Source organism: Lipotes vexillifer, unplaced genomic scaffold (assembly GCF_000442215.2).
Source record: "Lipotes vexillifer unplaced genomic scaffold, Lipotes_vexillifer_v1.1 scaffold461, whole genome shotgun sequence".
Taxonomy (NCBI): domain Eukaryota; kingdom Metazoa; phylum Chordata; class Mammalia; order Artiodactyla; family Lipotidae; genus Lipotes; species Lipotes vexillifer.
Window position 1 is genome coordinate 722,450 of NW_006799479.1, and position 6,000 is coordinate 728,449.

Consider the following 6,000-nt stretch of genomic DNA (forward strand, 5'->3'; position numbering starts at 1 on the left):
TAATGTGGAGATAGCATGTAAAGTCACTGTGAATTTTCAAGTCATGCAAACACACAGTACTAGTCCTGCCAATCCCACTCCTGAGACCATGGAAGACCCTGCCAAACTATCATGGTACTTTTCCCAGCAGATTCTAGACAGACTCAGAAATGGAAGCCTTATCAAAGTCTTCTCTAAAGACTACCCAGGAGACCTACCTGGCTTAGTGGATCTAACAAGTTTGGGGAATCCTCTTTGCCATCCTGGGTTTGGGTGAAAGGTAGTACCCCACTGCTTTTCACCTTAATACCATGAGATGAATACCGTGTTGGAGCTTTAGTTTATTAACTCAAGTTATTTTCTGTTAAAATGCAGCTATTTTAATGAATGATTTAATGAGTGATACATACCTTCCTGGGAGCAGTTTGTAACAGCAGAGTTGGAAGAGGGCAAAGAAAGCATCAGGGTACACAGAGGGAGAGAAAGGCATGCTCATGACTAGGAAGAAGCTTGCAGGGGGAGAAGAAAGGGGAAGCGAGGGGATAAATAGGAATTTTCCCCCCATTTCTTCAGTCTCTTCAGATTCAGTCCTGCCTACATGGATATATCCTTCTAGACCATTAGTCTATTTACCATTACTCCTCCCAAAAATAGCTATTTTCATTGAACATCATCTATGGTTTGGTAACCCGCTAGGCACTTGACATATTAAGTTGTCATAGCACAACTATGCTATTATCTCTTTTTTACATCTGAGTAAAAGAAGGCTCAAAGAGTAAGTAAGATACAGAGACAGGATTAAAACCAGGTCCATTTCAATCCAAACCTCCTCATTTTCTGCCAACTGAACTGTCCGTCATGCTTCTCTAATTTGGAAATTTGTATTTTCCTTCATGTCAAGAATGTGAGGAAACCTATAGCAGTCAAAGAGATGAGGTTATGCAGCAGCAGCAACAACAACAATACACCTCTAAATCTTAGTGTCTTAAAACAGCAAAGTTCTTTTTCCCTCATACAACATGTCTGTTGAGGGTTAGTTGGGGAGACTCTCTGCAGGTCATCCTCATCAGGGACTCGGGCTAACAAAGGCTCTGAACATCACTAGACCCTGCAGTGAAGGAGGGGAGAACTGTATGGCAGCTCCTAGCTACTTCCAGAGCAAGGACTATGTCATGCCAACCCAAGAGGATGAGGAAGTACAAGCCTATCATGCACAGAGAAAAAGAAGAAATGGAAGTACTGGTGAGCAGAATCTCAACAGTAAAGATAGAATAATAATAAAAAACAAAACTGCAGAAGTACTGAGCTTATGAGAGCAAGGTCCTTTCCAGCTTAGCTTTTGAACCCAAACCTGCTTATTTCAAGCTTTATTCACGTGTTGATTTACTTGGCGAGGTGAGAGATTATCAGCAACCAGTCATTTTAAATATGGGCAGAGACAGGCATATTTTTAGCAAAGCTGAAAAAACAGTTTGGTCACTCAAATTACCCAACTAAGACTTATGGTAAGAACAGCATATGGTTCAGAATTGCTACAGATTGCTGCTTTAGTCAATAGAAAAATTTCCACATGTATGGGGATAACTCAGCACATCCTTGGAAGAAATGCAAGAGTATTTTCACATTTTGTACAGAAAATATATATTGGAGTGCTCATAGAATGTGGTGCCCCTTTCAGATGAAATGAAGTTTTGGATTTGCAAACTGAAAATCTGTAAACTGTCCAGGTAATTAAAGGATATTCTAATTCAAAATCATTTGACTGGCAAATGCTTCTACTTTTAGGACTCTATAAAACCTACATTGACCTTGAATTAATAAAGTAAAGAAGTGTGATGTAGTGGAAAGGGCTTTAAAGAAAGCAGGGTTCATAACCCCATCCTGAAGTTACTATAAGGGTAATCTCCTATTCTTTTAGGCTATTTATCATCTGTTATGTGGAGGATATTAATAAATAAACATGGCAAGTACTACCACAAAATATATCTCTACCTCCAAAATACATCTTGATACTGTCCACTTCTTTTCATCTTTAATACTCCTAATTCAGGAGAAACTCATCTCTCAGCTAAAACACCACTGATAGCCTCCTAATGATTTTTCCGTTTCTGCTTTTGCCTCCAACTCAGTAGACATAAGAATCTTTCTTATCCCAGGGCCTTTGCACATGCTACCCCACTCTTTTTGCTATTTCCTATCTGGACAGCTCTATTTCTTCCTTTGATTAGCAATTAAATCCTTTCTTAAAGCAGTCTTTCTTGATCTTCCTATCTGTTGTTGTTTCCTCTTATTACTTGTTACTTCTGCTCATTTGCTTCCTTCATGGTGTGCCCGTCCTAATTTGTCACTTGTTTTTGTTTGTCTGTTTACTTCCTTGTTTTCTGTACTAGAATATGAGTTTCACAAGGGCAGAGGCCAGCTTGTTCTTGTTCAGCCTTGTCTCTACCAAGCACAGTGCCTGCCACATTGCAGGTGTTCAAGAAATATACGTGCAATGATATAAGGGGCTGTTGTGAAGAGTAAGTGAGATAACTAAGTGCATAATTAAGTACCTAGGTGGTGCTCAGTAAATATTGGTATTCCTTCCTTTTTCTTTACTAGTGCTGTCCAATCAATCTCCACCTTTTCTAACCTATACATTTCCCTGCTGAAGGTACACTGGCATGTCTCCCCATCACCTATGAATGTCCTAGAACTCTAACTAAATGCAAATGATACTGAAGTACAGAGAACAGAAAAGGTTACTCTTGGCTTTGATACATTTGTCTTTAAATACATCTGTGTTTTTGTGAATTATGCCCTTACATCCTTACAAGACCTTTTCTATACCAAATTTGGAGATTAGTAATCAGCTAGCAAACATTTATTTCTTACTATCTCTTCCTATAGGTGCTACAGTATCTCTAAATTTGTCTTGAGCAATGGTAAGGCAAAATTATTTGAATCTTTTGTTGCCATTTTCTCTTATTTAAAAGTGGAAATGAAAATATAAACATGCCTAAACTACTGATTAAAAAGTCAGGGTAAGAATACAATTAAGACAAAGGTGAAAAAAGGACAAAGGTGAAAATAATTAAACATAATGAATGGTTAACATTTAGATTTTATTGGACACATTGAAATTAAAATGATTAATACTGCATTTTAAAAGGAAAAGAATAAATTTAAAGAACAACATGAAATTCTAGAATTTATTATCAGATATTATGTTTGAAAGGTGACGCATAATTATGAAATTTACATCAGCTCTGTGTGGAACAGAATCTCACTCTAAAATACACTTCTTGCATGTTTGGCTTTCATTTATGTTTTTAGTCTGGTTTTGTCTGAAAGTAGTAGTTTGCTAATGGAGCATGCTCCTTTTTCTCCCTGAAAGATGGACGAACCCACTCCCTCAGTTTACTTATGAGGAATTTATGACTCAGTGAGGTGAAGGAATTAGTCCTACAGGCCTGTCTTAATTCTTCTTGATCAGTTGCCTGAATTACTTTAGAGTCGAGTTCTGCAGGTAGAGAGACCAGTATTTATTTAAAAGAAACTCCTCATAGTTCTGGACTAATATTTGTTTATAAATGGTGTCCATGCACAGCAAAGGAAACCATAAACAAGACCAAAAGACAACCCTCAGAATGGGAGAAAATATTTGCAAATGAAGCAACTGACAAAGGATTAATCTCCAAAATTTACAAGCAGCTCATGCAGCTCAATAACAAAAAAAACAAATAGCCCAATCCAAAAATGGGCAGAAGACCTAAATAGACATTTCTCCAAAGAAGACATACAGATTGCCAATAAACACATAGTATGGAGGTTCCTTAAAAAACTACAAATAGAACTACCATATGACCCAGCAATCCCACTACTGGGCATATACCCTGAGAAAACCATAATTCAAAAAGAGTCATGTACCAAAATGTTCATTGCAGCTCTATTTACAATAGCCTGGAGATGGAAGCAACCTAAGTGTCCATCATCAGATGAATGGATAAAGAAGATGTGGCACATATATACAATGGAATATTAATCAGCCATAAAAAGAAACGAAATTGAGCTATTTGTAATGAGGTGGATGGACCTAGAGTCTGTCATACAGAGTGAAGTAAGTCAGAAAGAGAAAGACAAATACCGTATGCTAACACATATATATGGAATTTAAGAAAAAAAATGTTATGAAGAACATAGGGGTAAGACAGGAATAAAGACACAGACCTACTAGAGAATGGACTTGAGGATGCGGGGAGGGGGAAGGGTGAGCTGTGACAAAGCGCAAGAGAGGCATGGACATATATACACTACTAAATGTAAGGCAGATAGCTAGTGGGAAGCAGCTGCATAGCACAGGGAGATCAGCTCCGTGCTTTGTGATTGCCTGGAGGGGTGGGATAGGGAGGGTGGTAGGGAGGGAGATGCAAGAGGGAAGAGATATGGGAACATATGTATATGTATAACTGATTCACTTTGTTATAAAGCAGAAACTAACACACCATTGTAAAGCAATTATACTCCAATAAAGATGTAAAAAAAGAAATGGTGTCCATTTTGGAGTGGGAAATATTTACCAGTGTACAGCCAACTCTTCTAGATGCACAAAACAAAAGACCCTCAAGGTATCTTCTTCACTTGTTTTCTTCTTGGTTGATCGCTTCATAGGCAATAGGATGTTTACTTCCATCTGTTCTCCTTTAAGATTGATGAAGGTCAACCTGTGGGGACCACATCTTGTGTTTCTAAAACAATTCTTCTTCAATGAATCAGGTCTAGAAGAATGTTTGTGACTTTCCTTCAAGCCTGCTGTGCTCCCTAACTTTTGCCAGATTCTGCGGCAATCTGCCTCTTGACTGTGACTCATTCACTCTCTAGATTTGGCTTGTCCTGCAGTCACCAAAATTGGCCATGTTCTTAATATTACTCTGGATATGCAGAATGGGTTTTGGAATTATGCCCATATTTCCTAGCATTTGATCCCCAACAAGCCTATCTATTTTTCCTTCACTGAAATTACCATCCTCATTGCACTAGCCTCATTTCAAGTTCTCCATGGATTTGTGAACTGCTAGAATTTATTATCAGGTATTGTGTCTAAAAGGTACAGAAATCTATACTGAACAGAGCTGCTCTGGAGTACACAGAGCTTCACTTATCTGTGCCATGTGTGTCTCTTAACATATGACAACCTGACCAAAATATGAGCAGCCCCGACTGGAATGCATCAGTGGCCACACAACTCTTAGCAAGCTAAATCTCAGTACAAATGTCCTTGACATTTTTCTCTTTTCAGTTAATGATGCATATCACTGCTTTCCAAACTCTTTCACAAAGCTTACAAAATCTATCCTGACCTTTACCATTTGTCTAACTTTACCATCCCTCCTTCCCTTAAAGTGTACTCTTCTGAACTACTTTACAATCCTTGACTCCAATATTAAACATGCCATTCCTTTTGTTCGGACTGTTCTTCCGTTCCCACTCAGTATCTCAAGTATACTCTGGTGTTGTGGGACACCTGAAGAGGAGGTCCTCCATCTCTCTGGACAGTTTAGAAATGTGGGGTTAATTTGATGTTGCTTGACTATTCATTTCATTAAACATCAGAAAGCGATTTAGGGCTTAGGGAGAAAATGGAACTGTATATCACACATAGAAAATGATGAAATACTAAACTTCTTAAGGGAAAAGATCTTAACTCTAGGGACTTAAACTGTTCTAAGCGTTTTGCACAGAAACAAACATTTTGTATCTTTATACCTGTAGGCATGTCCATGTGTGTACATATGTTTATGTGTGTGTGTGCGTGTGTGTGACTCCCACCCCATCACTAAAAACTTTTCTCTCAAACCCTTTACTCCACACATGAAGAGACATGTGGAGTTCTGTGGATAAGGTATAAATTATGTCTGAATCTATTCCAATATTTAACTCTAAGAACGTATTCTAATACTGGCAGAGCCTTTGAGAAACACGCTGTAATTCATCTTTTTTTTTTTTTTCTTTACGATAGCTATAGATAGAGAAAACATTTCA

At 38.1% G+C, this 6,000-nt stretch overlaps 1 protein-coding gene across 1 annotated transcript in view; it reads left to right on the forward strand.

Annotated features, from left to right (window-relative positions):
- PTGER3 (prostaglandin E receptor 3) overlaps positions 1-6,000 on the forward strand; it is a 218,049-nt gene that overhangs the window by 93,530 nt on the left and 118,519 nt on the right. The gene's annotated exons all lie outside the window — the stretch shown is intronic.